Source organism: Zingiber officinale, chromosome 5B (assembly GCF_018446385.1).
Source record: "Zingiber officinale cultivar Zhangliang chromosome 5B, Zo_v1.1, whole genome shotgun sequence".
NCBI lineage: Eukaryota > Viridiplantae > Streptophyta > Magnoliopsida > Zingiberales > Zingiberaceae > Zingiber > Zingiber officinale.
Window position 1 is genome coordinate 35,903,704 of NC_055995.1, and position 17,712 is coordinate 35,921,415.

Genomic DNA, 17,712 nt, shown 5'->3' on the forward strand with positions numbered 1-17,712 from the left:
TTATACTGGTAGTAATAGTTGTAATATAATTTAACAGATATGAGGCGATTTACGCGTATTACTGCGAGACGTGGTGCTGGACGACCACGTATGAGGACCGCGGGATCTCTGGATATGCCAGAGATGCCTACTGTAGATGAGCCTGTCAGTGAAGGACAGACTCAGGGTACTGCGGGCGCGTCGGGCTCTCAGACCCCGATGGCTCCCTTAAAGGTACCTACCTTAGCTGCACCGACAGTATCCACTACTACTGTATTTTCGGTACCACTAGGGGTACCATTGACATTCCCGACACCTGCTCCAGCGTAGCATACGGCGTACCCGGCACCACCGCCACCTGGACCCACCGTGTATCCGGCACCAGTAGCACTTGTGCCCCCAGTATATACAGTGTACCCAGCAGCACCTGCATCAGGGATACCGGCTGCTCCACATTCGGTACCATTACCTACTGTACCTCCAGTCGCGACCACCTATGTTCACCCTACAGTGCCACCGATGGCATATGCTCCAGTTTACCCAGCAGCACCGGGAGTACCTCCTCCAGTTTATGCACCGGTACCACCTGTAGCACAAGCTCCAGTGGTTCCGCCAGTCCCGACAGCCGTTCCGACACACCTCACTGTCATTGTTGCGGCTCGAGCCAGGATTCCAGTGTTGGCAGAGTCGATGAAGAGTCGATTTACACTCTTCCGAGGAGACTGTGATCCGAGTGTGGCCCTGTCTTGGATTGAGACTATGGAGCGGACCTTCTTATATATGGCTTGCTCCGAGTGGGAGAAAGCAGAGCTAGCTGCTTTTCATTTATGGGACGCGGCCGACACCTGGTGGATTACCTAGCGTTCCATCATCGGTGAGCAGAACATCACTTGGGCCAGATTCAGAGAGGCCTTTGAGAGCCGTTTCTTTCCACGAGCTTATCAGATGGCTCGCCGGCATGATTTCCTGAGTCTGCGACAGAACAATCGGACAGTGACTGAGTATAATGCAGAGTTTGACAGATTGGCTAGATTTTGTCCAGAGCTTGTTGCGGAAGATAGTTCACGTATACAGCAGTTCATTCAGGGGTTGGATGGACATTTGTAAGTAAGACTTGCCGGTCTTGGTACCACTTCCTATCTGGAGACTTTAGACAGAGCCCTATTGATTGAGTCAGCGCAGCAGAGAGTGTTTCCATATAGAAAAAGGAAACAGCCGGGTCAGACATCTGGGTAGATCCAGCAACCTCAGGCTACACCACAGTAGAGCAGGCGTAGTCGGTCAGATCAGGGTACATCTGGGGTATCACGTAAACCTCAGAAATTAGGGCAGTCTTCTTCAGGATGTTTCCGGTCTCCCCAGCAGAACCGGAAACAACCTGCCAACGACATTCGCTGTTTCAGATGTGGGTCCAGAGATCACATCACCTCAGCCTGCTCTCTGGGACAGTCAGTTTGCTTTCATTGCAAACTGCCTAGGCACCAGAGCCGAGATTGTCCGCAGAAGACACAACATATGACTTCCGGAGGGTCTGATCATGGAGGACAGTCCAGTCAGTCCGGAACTTATCGAGGAGGGCGAAGAGCCCAACCTTCGCATGGCCAGCAACGGAGTGCTTCACCTGCAACAGCGACATTTGGCATGCTTGGACAGGAGTACTCCAGTGCTTCCATAGCACCCCAGAGTTCTGTTCCAAGACCTTATTATCCGACGCAGGGGCAATATCAGATGCAGCCTCAGCCTCTAGGCCAGTACCAGACTCAGTCCCAGCCATCGACACAATATCAGTCGCCGCCTTCTCAGTCTTCTCTGGCACATTATCCAGCAGCGCCTCAGTGGCAGGCTTCTGCCCAGCCGCAGCAGCCGCTGGCAGCGTTACCACCTCCTCCTCCGCCAGAGACTGGACGTGTTCATGCGATTACCAGGGAGGATGCACAGCGGGCCGACGGATCCGTTTTCCGCGGTATGATTTCCATTTATACATTTTCCGCTGATATATTGATTGATACTGGTAGCTCGCACTCTTTTATATCCCGTACCTTTATGCGGGAGATTGGTAGATTACCTACTTTTAGACTGCAGCGATTGACCGTCTCCCTACCGTCCGGTGATACTTTAGACGTCACCCAGGAGGTCAGAGGTTGCCCGTTAGACTTTGGCAACATGATACTTACGGTAGATCTTCTAGTATTGGAGATGGTCGAGTTTGATATCATTCTTGGCATGGATTGTTTGTCAGCATATCATGCCACAGTTGATTGCCAGACGAGGGTGGTCACATTCCAGCCTCCGAACCAACCCTCGTGGGATTTCACTGACATCAGAGACGACGACATATCGATCATTTCGGCGATTCAGGCTCAGAAGCTGCTGTCACATGGCTGTCAGGGATTTCTGTTATCTTTGATTAGTATTGAGGACAGCGGTAGTTCGCAGCTCTCCGACGTTCCGGTAGTCCGAGAGTATCCGGATGTATTCCCAGAGGAGTTACCAGGTTTGCCTCCCAGAAGGCAAGTGGAGTTCGCTATTGAGCTGATTCCGGGGACCGCACCGGCATCGAAAGCTCCTTATCGTGTGGCACCAAAAGAGTTGAACGAGCTGAAGGTTCAACTCCAGGAGCTTTTAGACAGGGGATTCATTCGCCCTAGTGTTTCTCCATGGGGTTCTCCGGTATTATTTGTCAAGAAAAAGGACGGCACTATGAGATTATGTATTGACTACAGACAGCTGAATGCAGTGACCGTCAAAAATAAATATCCTCTACCATGGATCGAGGATTTGTTTGATCAGCTCAGAGGTACATCAGTGTATTCTAAGATTGATCTACGATCCGGCAGTTGAGGGTCAGAGACTCAGATATTCAGAAGACAGCTTTCCGTACGAGATACGGTCATTATTAGTTTCTGGTAATGCCATTTGGGCTTACCAATGCTCCAGCGGTGTTTATGGACTTGATGAACCACATTTTTATGGAGTATCTGGACCAGTTTGTTATCGTTTTCATCGATGATATATTGGTCTACTCGCATTCCAAGGAGGAGCATGCACAACATCTTCGTATAGTCTTGGAGACTCTTAGACGACATCAGCTGTACGCGAAGTTCAGCAAGTGTGCATTCTGGTTATCCTCAGTCGGTTTTCTGGGACACGTGGTTTTTAGCAGAGGTATTTCAGTTGATCCTCAGAAGATCGAGGCTGTCACCAGTTGGGAGCAGCCAAAGTCAGTTCAGGAGATCAGCAGTTTTCTGGGATTGGCCGGATATTACCGACATTTTGTCGAGGGTTTCTCACGTATTGCTATGCCGCTGACACGCCTTACCAGGAAAGGTGTGAAGTTCACGTGGTCCAAGGATTGCGAGACCAGCTTTCAGGAGCTGAAGCGGAGATTAGTGTCGGCTCCAGTTTTGGTTTTACCTTCTAGAGAGGACGAATTTGTACTCTACACCGACGCTTCTCTATAGGGTTTGGGTGCTGTTTTGGTTTCACCTGGCTTCACTCACCAGGATTTCCTTCTGCCTAGCTTCACTCACCAGGACTTCCCATTGCATAACTTCCCAGTTAGGACTTTCCATTTGCTTGACTTCACTCACTAGGACTTTTACCTAGCTTCACTCACTAGGATTTCCAGTCAAGTATCCAGTCAACTTTGACCTACTTGACTTTCCTTTATAATCTCACCACATGAACAATTGCACCTGCAATCTCCATGTCTTCTCTCCATGTATTGTCAAACATTGAAACCACAACATCAAGACTCGAGCTTGACTCAATTCAGGCTCAGTTAACACGGTCAACCTTGACCTAGGGAATATTGCACCAACAGGGATTGTTTGACATTAGTGACAGACACTTAAGTGAGACTAGACGTTGTAAATATTTGTATATAGTTTGCACTTTTATTTCCTTTAATTTTCACATATTTAATTCTTATAATTTTAATTTCTACACTTACATTCTTCTATATTCAGAAAATACAAATAACTATTCTTAAATTGTCTTTTTCTTGTATGCAAAGGTCTAATTTTGTAAGATAGTTATTATCTATAGATCTTGAGATTGAAAGAACCTTCAAAAGAAGGAAAATTCTGTGAAAGCAACAAGAGGAGCAAGCAATATAAAACATGGCAAACAAACCTCTCAAAGATTGTGCAACACCTATGCTCAAGGTCACTAGTCTAGTATTACTAGATCGACCGTTGGAGCTAATAATTTTAAGATTAAGTCTGCAGCAATCACGATGGTCTAACAATATTAGTTTAGTGGAAGCTCACATGAGGACCCAAACAAACACTTGAGGTATTTTATGAAATTTATGAAAAAATAAGCATGAATGGAGTACCAATAGGTGTAGTCAAGCTACTCCTATTTGGTTTTTCTTTGAGAGAGAGTGAAACTCTGGCTCACTTCTTTACCAAAAAACAATATTACATCTTGGGTGAATGTGAAAAAGTATTCCTAGACAAATTCTACCCATCAAGTAAAATATCACATATGAGAAATTAGATTGCTAGCTTCAAATAGACTAATATGGAATCTCTTTATGAAGTGTCGGATAGATTTAAAAGTATGCTCAGATCATATCCATGTCATGGATTGGAAAAATGGCTAGTGATTCACACTTTCTATAATGGAATCAACTATCAGACTTGTTGGGGTTCAATCAAAGTCCCACATTGAAAAGATTTGGTAAAGATCATGAGTTTAAAGGCATGTAGGATATCTCTATTGACGTGAGGTCTTTTGGGGAGATCACAAGAGCAAAGCCATGAGGGTCTAGGCCCAAAGTGGACAATATCAAGCCACTGTGGAGATATGTGGACATCCTTTAGTCTCAACAAATGGTATCAGAGTCATGGTCTAGACCATATGCAATGTGGGGTGGCTTTGAACGAAGTTAAAGGTAGGCTCGGGGTAAGTCAGATTGACTGGATGCTTGTAGGGAGGCCCGGAGTAGGTCAAGAGTGACCGGAAGCGAATGCTCACGGGGAGGCCTAGAGCAGGTCAAGATGACCATATGCTTGTGGGAAAGGCCCCAAAGCAGGTCAGGATGACCGGATACTCGCTGGGAGGCCCGAAGCAGGTTAGGATGACTAGATACTTGCGAGGAGGCTTGGAGCAGTTTAGGGTGACCCGATACTTATAGGGAGGCGAGCAGGTCAGGGTGACCGGATGCTCACAGGGAGATCCAAGTAGGTAAAGGTGACTGAATGCTCGTGGGGAGGCTCAGAGTAGGTCAAGGTGACCGGATGCGGATGCTTGCGGGGAGGCCCAGAGCAAGTCAGGGTGACTAGATGCTGGCGAGGAGGCCCGAACCATGAGAGTAATTGTGGTCCTTCGTTTGAGGAAGGACTGTTGGGGTTCAATCAAAGTTCCATATTGGAAAGATTTGGTAAAGATCATGAGTTTAAAAGGATATAGGATATCTCCATTGGCATGAGGGCTTTTTGGGGAGAGCCCAAGAACAAAACCATGAGGGTCTGGCCCAAAGTGGACAATATCATGTCATTGTGGAGATATGTGGACATCCTTTGGACACAACAAAACTAAAGTGTCTCTTGACTCCACATCTGGTGGAGCAGTCATGAACAAAAGTCTAGATAAACTAAAGAGATCATAGAGAGTGTGATGCTTAATCATCACCAGTGGATATCAGAAAGAAGTGGAATGATTTTTTCCTTGAAATCCAATCAAAATACCCGATAAATATGACCATGATACTTTGAGTTTGATATCTACAATGGTTGATGCTTTGTCAAAGAAGTTTGAATTAATGAGTTCCCATCCGGTGAGTATAATTATGGGAGTTTGCGACTCTTATGGAGATATGGATCATATTTAAGAAGCTTATCCACTTGAAGCTATTATTGCACAACTAGCTCAAATTGAACAATGTGATGTAATGACAACTTCAATTTGAGACAAAACAATCCATACTCCAACACTTATAATCCCGGGTGGAGAAATCATCCTAACTTCTCTTATAAGAATAATCAAGAGAAAAGTTATCAACCAAGTCAACAAAAGAGCTATCAACCGGGGCAACAACAAAACTTCCAACCTTAACAACAATAGAGTTATCAACCATCAAAGACTAAAAATCTGCTTGAGAAGATCTTACCAAATCAACTTGAAATGAAGAATGGCATCAAACAACCAAGTCAAAGAATGGAAAACTCTGAAAAACATATGAAGATGTTGAATAGCCAAGTAGCCTAGATAGCTACATCATCCTCTAGAACACCCAAGTTATTTCTAGGAAAATGATATGTAAACCCAGTCGAGCACTGCAACAGAGTTGAACTTAGGAGTAGACGAACCTTGGGGGAACCCCAAGTAACTGCTTCACGGATGGGACTAGCGACTAATGTAGACCTCTCTCCATCCTCCTCTCATAATGGTGGCACCCAAGAGGAGGAGGAGAGTACCATTGAGGTTGAAGGGCATTCTCCCACTCAACCAACAATGCAGCTGATCTCTTTCCTTTAAAGACTAATCAACACAAATAAAGATGAAGAATTTGGTAAGTTTTTGGAGAAAGTTAAGTTGCTCTACATCGAGATCCCTTTGATGGACATACTGCAACAAATGTCAAAATTTATCAAATTCATGAAGGAGTTAGTGTCAAATAAGTACAAGAAAGATAGATTCAAGATTGTGGCATTAATCAAGGAGTGTAGTGCCCTACTGATGGACTCATTGCCTCCAAAGTTCAAGAATCATAAAAGCTTTTCATTTCCTTGCAAGATAGGAACAATACTTTTTAGTAAAACTTTCTATGATTTAGAGGCTAGTGTTAGCCTCATTTCGTTATTAATTTGTAATAAGTTGGAACTTAGTGAACTGAAATTGGTCACCATGGCACTTCAATTTGCTGATCATTAATGTCGATATCTGCTTGATATCATTGAGAATGTGCTGGTGAAAGTAGGGGGTTGTATCATCCCTATTGATTTTGTGGTACTTGACATGGAAGAGGGCCCCAAGATTCCTATAATTTTTGGAAGGTCCTTCCTCGCCACAACAGGAGCATTGATTGATGTTAAAAATTATAAATTGTCTTTAAAGATAGGGAAGGATAGACTAGAATTTAATCTTTCTAAGTGTTGGGTCATGAAAGTCGATAGAGGGGGAGGGGGGTGAATATCAATTTTAAAAAATGACGAGAGTACGCAGCGGAAAAAGTAAAGTAATGAGAGATGACACAAGTAATTTTTACTTGGTTCGGAGCCTGTGTCGACTCCTACTCCAAGGCCCGCACACAAGGGTGTTTTCGATGGGTAATTACTAATAATTTGAAATCAGAGTTATAATGAAAGTACAGAAATTATTGGTAAAGAAAATACTGACAATTATGAAAACTAAGATAGGAGGAAATAAAACTTGTCGGTGAGTTTTTGGCAGCGTCGCAGGAGCACTTGAAGATCTGATCGTTAGTTGTGTGTTGAACTTCAGCCTTGACCCTCCTTATATAGGAGGTTCGGGGCGCCTGGAACCTTCAGGGCGCCCTGGTGGTGACGCAGCCAAGCCAACCAGTGAGCTCCACGTGCCTCAGTGATGTTGGGGATAAAAGTTCACCTCCGGGCGACTGGGTACCTCCCGAGTGCCCAGAACATGTTTTTCAGCAGACTCCTTCCTGCAAGAAAAACGTTAGTCCGAGGCACTCATATATCCTGCAAAATAGATTATTAGCACAGTTTATAATTCAATAGAAAAGTATGACTTAGATTCCTTCTTTCCGAGATCGGAATCTAGTCACGATCTCGACTTAGAGTTCCGAAATGGTTCTAAGTCGGATCGGCGCTTAAGTTCCCTTCCCGGGAATGAGTCCTCATAGTCACTCCCCTCCAGTAACTTACCTTTACTTACCTGCCAGACATCCGGTCAGTCCTTAGACCCGTCTGGACTTCGCGCTAGCTATCCGGTCAGCCCGTCGACCTAGCTAGACTTCGTGCCAAACGTCCGGTCAGCCGTCGACCCGTTTGAACTTTATGCCAGCTATCCGATCGGCCCGTCGACCTAGCTGGGCTTCGTGCCATACATTAGGTCAGCCTGTCGACCTGTCTGGGCTTCTCCTACACACTCGGTTTAGAGTGTTAGAAAAATAACAAAACTAACTTAACATATTTTGTCATTTATCAAAACATGGATTAGACCGTTAGTGCTAACCGCACCAACACTAAGTTCTCTAACCATGTTTCTTCTCTCAAAAGTTTTTACAAAGGTTGGATGAGTTCCAACAAGAACAGAATTTGTTCCATCCCCACATGAGGCCACTGGATGTAGCACTTAGTCCAGTAAGCAAGGAATGAAGCCCTTGACATAAAATCAAAAATATCTTTGTCCAACAAGAGCCCAGATAAGGGAGGAATAGGATGCAACCACCCTTAGAGGGAAAATCCAACCCTCCAAGAACTTGGCTTTAGATTGAGTTAGTTGGGGTCGAGCTTGAGATCTTAAACGAACATTTCTTAGGAAGCAACCCAAGGGTTCTTTTTTTTTTGTTTTAGTGTTTTGTTTCTTATTGAGTCTAATGAACTTTTATCTTTTTATGTAGGTTAACCAACCTTCACTAGATAGTCATAGCGTTGGCATGGGTGTGGAGAGATCATGGGCAAATAAATGGAGGAATTAAGGAGAAAATACAGTTTTTCATGCCCCAACCGTTTCTACTTAGATACGATTATGCCTTCCTTCTTAAGTGCACTAATGATTGAGCAGTGTCATTTGACATGGTCGTGTCTTTTTGGTAGGAAGAATCTTTATTTAGCAGAGCTAAGCCATGCTCAGACCGTGTCACTTGACATGATCGTATGTGAAAATTTTATTCCAACCATGTTACTTGACATGGTCATGTCAAACCATAACTTGGCCTTGCCATTTGACATGGCCGTGTAAGGTATCCTTGTTTCGACCGTGTCATAAGACACAGTCATGCCTCTAGCCGAGCTCCTAATCATGCAGACTTCATCCTCCATACCAAGCCTAATCAAGCATCGACCGTGTCATTTGACACGACCGTGTAAATTCCCCACCAATAAAGCCAATCTTAGTCTTGAACCACCATGTCTAAGGGCATGAACGTGTCCTACATGATGACTAAACTAATTACTTGGTCGTGTCTTGAAACATGGTCGTGTGGTAATAACCCATACCCAAATAAATTAGGGCACGAGCGTGCCTCCTTCTCACACGGTCATACCACTTCGCCACACAACCGCTCTTCTCTCCTTCTCCTTCCTACAACTCCCAATTCTTCCCTTTCTCCATTCTTTGATCATATAAGCATCACTTTCCTCACTTTCTTTCCTCTAACCTCTAAGCACTTCTTAAGATCTATACCTAGATCTAAGATATTCTCCCACTTCCTAAAAGTTCACATTTTCTCAAGACTTTGTTCTTCTTCTTTATTCCTCCCTAAGCTCCACCCTAAGATAAACTTTCAAAATGTCCAATATTTTGAAAAGAATCTGAAGAGGTGTTTGTGGTTTGAGTGGTGGTGACGACCATAGAAAAGGAAAGGGAAAGGACTTAGATAAAGACAAAGAAAGAACTTCAAGCAAAGACAAAGGCAAGTGGATAACACACGATGAATGTAATGGAAATTATTTTGGTATTATTTTCAGAAATCAAGATTAAAATGCTAGATTTGATATTCTTGTTTTAACCTTGTGTCTAAGTGTGCAGAAGCTTAGGAACACAAGAAGTCGAACAAAAGACGCAGCTAGCGAGAAAGACGACACGGGAAAGAGCCGACGGCCTCGGTGCGTCCGAGGGACGAGGTGCTGCGGAAGAGTACGTGGGTGGACGAGAAGGAAGCGCGCGACGTTTCCGAAGGACGAGAAGCTGGAGCGGAAGGTTGCTCTAGAAGGCCAAAATTAGGTTTGGATGAGCCTTATTTCGGTTGGCCAAAATCACCCAAGCGAGCGGAATCAAAGCGAAAGACCCGGACTGAGGCGAGCTGAACTAGAGCAGAAGGCCCGGATCGAAAAAAGTCAACCATGTTGACTTTAGTGGTCCGGGTGCCCGAAGCGATTCCGGGCGCTCAAAACCCGACTTTGACCAGATCATGTTTGACCATGATCCGTTGCGAACAGGATAAAGTTTTATCCCCTTCTATGCGTCTGGAACCCTCTAGGCGCCCCGACCAAGGCTATAAATACAGCCTTGGTCCAGAAGCTTTTCAATCAACAAGCAATTAACATTACAACACTTGTGAACTCTTCTTTTAGTTTAAGCTTCTCATTTCTGTGCTTTTACTGCTGTAAGAGGCTTCTCCGCCTGAAGGAGATACTTAGTGTGATTCATTCCTTGGATTAACAACCTCCCCGATTGTAACCAAGTCAAATCTGTGAGCCTTATCTTTTTAGTTTCTTTTTTTATTTAATTTACGTAAGTGTTCTTTTAAAAGTTCGATAAGGGTATTTGTTTTTATATTATGCAGGGCTATTCAACCCTCCGATAGCCGGCCACCAACGACCACCAATAGTTTGCACTTGTTACCTTGATGAAACTACCATGACTGTGTTAGGAATTAAAGATGACATTGATTGACTAATTAGTGTCTTTGATTGGAGTAATTTAATGTATACACATCATCTAACCTATCCCTGTATTATCTTGGAATTCCTAAGTTCGATAGAGATCCATTTCCACTCTGAGATGATCATGATGGGAAAATTAGCTTTCGATTGTTGAATCATGATTATCAATGGTCTTTATTTGATTTTAATAATTATTTCAACTCGCCTACAGATGATTTTCTTAAATTTAATCATAATTTCAATAGAAATTCTTTTTGGAATGATATCACTGGTGTAAAGGAAATGATCAAAAACTTCATATATACAAAATCCTGTCTTTCGATATCTTCACCATGTAATGAGTAAAATAATCTTTGGTACAGGTGAGAGTGATGGGGTGGTGAGAAAGATAGAGTTTTTTCCATTTTGGGTTATGCTTAATAAAGTGGACTTTAACATGGATTTTCATTTTCTATAGACCCTTGCTAGAGCCTAGAAGGTTTCTTCAGGTATGATAGTTTTTGGTGGACTGATAACTCATATTGTTTTAAATGTGCAATGCAAACTTTTTGATTTTGACATTATTCATAGCAACTCTAAAATTGATATTGATACATGTCTTGCTATGAAAATAAATTTGTCAGCATGAAAATGGCTTTGCCTTTCCAAAGAGGGATAAATTTCCACTCCTTCTTCCAAACCCTAATCGAACCACAATTCGCAATCCTAATAATTGGATGATTAAGGATCTAGCACCTAAGGTTACCCTCATCCCTCTAGTGCAACTTGAAGCCTCATCTTTAAGACACCTAGGGCCAAATACTTTTCCTGAGCCAACTAGTCCCTCTTTTTCCCATGGTAGTATAGGTCACTCTAGATTTGATTTCTTAGATTTTCATGCATCTTGGGATGCTCTCCAAGAGAGACAAAGTGCCAACCAACTCATGTTGGAAAGACACTATACTTTGTCTCTTGAACAATTTCAAGAGCTTCATGATCATTTTCAAATGATGAGGACTTTTTAGAGACAGGTAGCATAGTTTAATAAGGATTATTATTTGGATAGAGAGAGAGAGAGATATTTTAGATATACCATATACTATACTAGCCAGCATGTGGCCTCACTTTATGAGTATCACGAGGGCTTTAACCATGAGTTAGGTCTACCTACTTTTCTGGTTAAGCCCCAAGGTCATCACCATAACGATGGACCACCTCCTAAGTATCCTCTTTCCCATCTGATACTGACATACCACCCTCCACCAATGGAGTGATTTCATCGGGATGATGAAATGATCAAGTCTAGGGGATTGTATATATGTACATATCTGCTTTGCTTTAGTCTTATTTTGGTCACATTGTTTGCTTTATTTCAATTGCATGTTGTTTACTTCGCTTCAGTTTATTTTTTGAGTTAAGACTTGTCATTTGGTGGCATTTTGAGTGCATTAATCTCACTTTACTACTGACATGTCCAATAGCAAAAATCTCTAGCATGTTCATGATCTAGACTATGTTATGGTGCTTTGTTAGTGCAAATATGTTTAGTGAGCTATTTTTATCTATCTCTAGCAGCATAAAATGAGCATTGCTTTATATTGAGAAAGATTTAAGGAATTGTCTAACTTAAGGATCTTACCTCACTTTGCCTAAGTTTAAATAGTTGAAAACTCTGAAAATAATCATGATTCATAAAACTCGTAAGTACTTATATACCATGGTAATCTCCTAAACTACATCTAGGTTACTAGATGAGGCTTGAATCATATAAGCCTGCTTGGAAAAATTAAAATATCTCTACATTTATACCTATTTGCATTTGTAAGTGCTATGTTTGAAGCGCAAAAAAAAAAGAAAAAAAAGAAAAGAAAAAAAGGAGTTACATTAAATAAGGGATATAAAAAATAGTTTCACAAGTGGAACCTAGCAATTTACCCCTTTGAGACCAAGTTAGGTTACTAGAGAAATAAATGCTAAGTTTCCCTTGATATCGAGCATTCCTTTGAGACCTAGGGTACATTAGGAGGGATGAACTAAGCGTGTAGTAGGTAAGTATCTATCGCTGAAAAAAATAAGGAACACAGTTACATGACGACTTGAATAGGCTTAGAGAATGATACTTGAAAAACTTTAGGCCACTTAATGCACTGTGCATGAGAACTTAAACTTAGACCATATACTTGAGTTACTTTATGATCATGCTCATAAATGAAACTAGTTGATAGAGTTAGATAATTTTACTAGGGATTATGAGGTACTATACGAGCACATGAGTCTAGATTGCAGAGTTTTGATTGAGGACAAGCAAAAGTTTAAGTATGGGGGTGTGATGTGGATAGTTTGTATATACTTTTATCCTTATTTTAACGCCCCCGGGGCTATGGTTCCATGGTAGGACATCCAGATTGTCACCTAGATATTCACGGTTCGATTCTCAACTGTGGCATATTTGTAGAAATTTTTCCTCCAAATAGGGGTCGCAATCAAAGGATGTTGGGCTCTTGGGTTGCCTGCTGCGCCTGCTTCCCGATTTACCCTAGTGGCCGGTGGAAAACTTCTGTGGGATCGGGCCGGTCACCCCCAGGGATAATCAATGATATTAATTGGGATTATCATTTTAACCTTATTTTAACTCACATCTATTTACATTTCTTGATTATATTCCATATTGTTGCACCACATTTTATCATTATTTTAGTATTATTGCTATCTTTATCATAGATATGCTCTTTTGTAGTTTTCTGATTGACATATTACTATTTGGAGAAGAAATGGAGATAAAACACACCTCCAAACAATATCAAGAAGAAGTCATGACATGGTCGTGCCTCTTAGCACGACCATGTCTCTAATATCCAAAGTTGTGTGTCTTTTAGAGCACAAAAGGGGCATGACTGTATGGATCTACATGGCTGTACCTCTCATGCTATAAAAGAGATAGGACATGGTCGTGCCTCAAGACACGACCGTGTCTTTCTAGAGGCCCAGGAGAGGCCATTTCATAAGCCAAGAGGGAGGTGGTCGTGTGGATCTACACAGCCGTGCCTCTTCTGGTCCAAGACTTCAATACATGGCCGTGTCCAGGAGACACAATTGCGCTCCCTTAGATCTAAGTTCTCAAGATCTGGTCGTGCCAAGTTGGTATGGCCGTGACACGACCTATGTTACGAGGCTGTGTCTTGCTTAGAATAGGGGAGTTCTTCTCCCTTTTAAGCAGAGGAGAGTTTTCCCCTTGGGGAGACTCCAGGTCAAAATTCACCCTCCGACTACACCTCCTTCGGTGATCCAAGGCCACTTCTGACGTCTTCATCTTCTCAAAATGCAAGGATTAGATCCAATGACCTAACATCTCACTTGGATAAGCTTTCATTCTCTCTTCTCTCTTGAATTTTTTAGGAATCTTATAATCTTAATGCCTTTGGGTTCAATTGTCCTTGTTATGGAGTAGATCCCATTGTTTTAGAATTAAGAGAGTAATTGTAATGTGAGATTGATATGAACTCTATGAATTTGCCAATTTTCCTTCTAATGACATGTTTATGCCTTATATCCATTTGATTAAACATGTGTGTGATGTGCTTGTACTTAATTTTCATATTTAATTAATTGGATGTATAGATCGCTTACCGTGTAGAGGGAATTCTTTGGATTGTATGACTGGAGACCTCGTGATAGGGGGTAACCGGACTTTCATGGGCATTGCCTTGAAAGGAAAGTAGTCTCTTACATGAAAGAATCTAATTAGGTTTGATGAGTTGTTTCTTATTTTATATTAATAGGTTTATTATATAATCTATGATCGTATGACTAGGGATCCATAAGTGACAAAGGGTAATCCTTTAATCGGGCATCCTAGTTATCTCTACTACCTTAGGGCATCAAGTAATCAAGGGAGAAACACTCGGACACGACCACCACAGGGGAGTGTCAACATTTAGTTAGACTTTCTACATTACATAAAGATATTGAATTTGAGATGAAAAATCCATAATACATTGATCAATATTACAATAAAATCAAACTCCTAGAATACTCCCCTTGATCAATTCTCCTCAAAGCTCTCTTCCTCTCTTTTACTTTCTCAACTTTAGTTCGAAGAACTTCAACCAATATTTTGATTGCTAGCTAGCTAACTGTGTGAATTTACTAGTGTTCATCAATCCCTATGGGATTGATATTTTATTGTTGATTACGTAGTCATGCACTTGAGGCTTCGTAATAGCTCATGGCTAGGGGACCAGGAGTAGCTTAGTTGAAGCCGACCAAGCTCATAGCTAGGGGACCATGGGCAGCTTGGTTGTGACCGGCTAAGCTTATGGTCCCCTGGTCGCTAGCAACCAAGCTCGCAACTAAGGAGCCATGAGCAACTTGGACATGGTTGGCCAAGTTCACGGCCAAGGGGTCAGGGCTAGCTTGGCCACAGAGATGGGATGGGAGAGGTAGTCGAAGAGGAGAGAGTGTTACCTAGCCGCTGAAGAGGAGAACATGTGTGTGCCAAAGAGGAGAATGCCAGAGAACATTGGGGAACCAAAGAGGAGATCGCCAAAGAGGAGAGAGCATGAGAGAAGAAAAAAAATTTGAGAACCCTAATTTGATTGAGATTTAGCAATGAAATTTTAATTTCCATTGCTAAATAGTGACGGAATTTAAGCATTAATTAGCGGCGAGTATTAATTTTTGTTGCAAATTAGCGACGGAAATTTATATCTATATTTAGTTTTATTGCTAATTAGTGATGATTTTTTTATTTCCATCGCTCGATCAAAATAATCTTTGATCGTTAATTAGTGATGAAAATTAAATTATGTTACTAATTAACGATGAAATTTAAATTTTGCCATTAATTAATGACCAAAGATTATTTGGATTTTCTTGTAGTGTTCCTTAATGGCAATTTGTGTTTTAAAAAGATTATTTTATTAACCAACTCTTAACTAATGAAATCAACATTACTAGCATAGATAATAACAATTTAATCATGAAGCCCCCTTATATTAGGATATAGGTTATTTATGTCACGCTCTAGGTAGTTCCTGCCAAAAGAAATTTCGACAACATCTCCCTTGTACGAGTGACAATCTGAGACTTATATACATATCCCTCAGGGCTCACACTCATCAGCCAACATGGCTGGTATATATATCAAACAAAAACAAAACCATCTACGCAGTTATAATAAAATAGCCTCCGGTTGTCCACACAATGCAAAAGAAAATGAAAATATCATTTAAACTTACCTCTTCTGCCCGCCTGGCAGGCGTGTAGCAAAACATACCAAATACAATCCACCAAGCAAACAAAACCCAACCAGTATATTACTCAAAGATAAGCCATAAAAAATCTAGAGTACCAAAACCAGAACAAGTCTGAAACATAGCTCTAAACAAATAAATAGAAACCAAAAGACCAAAGCGAAAATCCTTGTGGCAAGGGGACTAGCAGTTGGAACCTCCTGACGACTTCAACCTGAAATAAGAATAATCAACGGGGTGAGTTCAAGAACTCAGCGGATACCAGATAGACATGCATAATAAGATATGACTAGTAGTAATCATCATGTGGTATATTTTTCTGAACAAAAGTAGAAAATGTAAATTGAAAAGGCTGAAGAAAATTGTACTCACCAGGACCTCCTATCTGAATATAAGGGTCGTCAGACCAGATACGAAATGTTACCTGTATGCATGTCAAAAATATGCAACCCAAATAAATGCAGCATCCAAAATACAACAATCACAAACAATAAATGCAATCTATGCATATGGTGCAAAAATGACATGTGTCACCCCTGACGCCAGTCAACCATCTCACACGCGATGGTGAGACCGAGTGGGTAGGGCTATGACAACTGTGTACTCGACCATCACTGCTCCTGAGTGACCGAGTGGACAGGATGCTTCCGGAGTACACCTATCCTCCTACCCCAACAGAGTGGGGGAGCTCAATGCTCTCATCTCCCTGTATAATAGTCAAGGGGAGGGATCCCTATCCGCTACACGCTGCAGTCATCGCTACCCAGGAGCGGACCAGCGGAGCCCTGACAGAGTAAGATGCACACACCCTGCTTGATGTACCACTAACTCATGAGTGGTTGTGTGTGCAGACCATGTAACTAGCGATGCGCTCAACAATAATGGAGCTGACCATCGCCAGCATACAATAATGCAAGATGGTGCATGCCACTAAATATGTAGATACAGACCGTATACCCTCCATATAAAATGTACTAAAAGGAAATAAAACATACGATGGTCTAGGTATCAACAACCTAAGTACACAAATCAAATATGAGGAATAACAAGACTACTATACAGTAGGCAATGTAAGTCACTATTTCTATGAATAGGGATACACATGGCGGCAATCAAAGAAAATATCAGTAGGAATGTATAACAGATAGGAATATAGGCAGACAACAAAAACTAGATAGTGGCATATCAAGCAGATACAAATATAATCATTACCCCTAGAAATAAACTATTATGCATATCTAACATGACTATATCAAGAGATAAGTCAGAAGTACCCGTCTAAAAAAGAAGATCGTATCAACCAATCTGTCGTTGAGACGCTCGACTCGAATCAGAGTCCTACATCAATCAATACATATATTTTATTTAGCTAAACTTCAATGAATTAAATAGCTAAATAAAATCCCCAAAACTAATTTAGGGAAACCCTAATCGACACAACCATCAATCTACCTAAATTAAATCTAATGATTAATTAGGGTTAGTTATCTAATTCCTAATCATCCATTAGATTATAAATCTAAACCTAAATCCAAATAACCAATCATACTAATCATGTAATCCAAATCATACCTAATTCAACACATAAACCTAATTCATCTAGTAATCATCTACAACAAAGATATAGTTCTCTACTCCTTACCTCAACTCCAAGTCACTGCTCTTGATCCTCAGCCAAATATGTTGCTGTCAGATGAAGAAGTTACTAGAAATCACCTTACTGCCCGGATTAAGAAGTAGATCCAGAAATCAATAAGAAAACCTATCAACAACCTAAATAATCATTGATCCTCAAACATAACCTACCTTAAATCTGGTTGCAGATGGGAACAACGAACAGAGGAGTTACGGCATCAATGTGGGCTGTTCATGGCAGAGAGCAACGATGAACGGTAGGTGATGCAACGACAATCCAGCGACGTGTCTGTTCTGATGAGGAAACAGGGCATGGGAGGAGATCG

The 17,712-nt window shown here is 41.7% G+C and overlaps 1 non-coding gene across 1 annotated transcript; it reads right to left on the bottom strand.

The window, feature by feature from the left end:
• Nucleotides 1-4,467: 4,467 nt before the first annotated feature.
• LOC121988173 lies at nucleotides 4,468-4,574 on the bottom strand. The gene has a single exon (XR_006113915.1). It is a non-coding gene; the product is annotated as a small nucleolar RNA R71 (small nucleolar RNA).
• Between the last annotated feature and the right edge of the window lie 13,138 nt (nucleotides 4,575-17,712).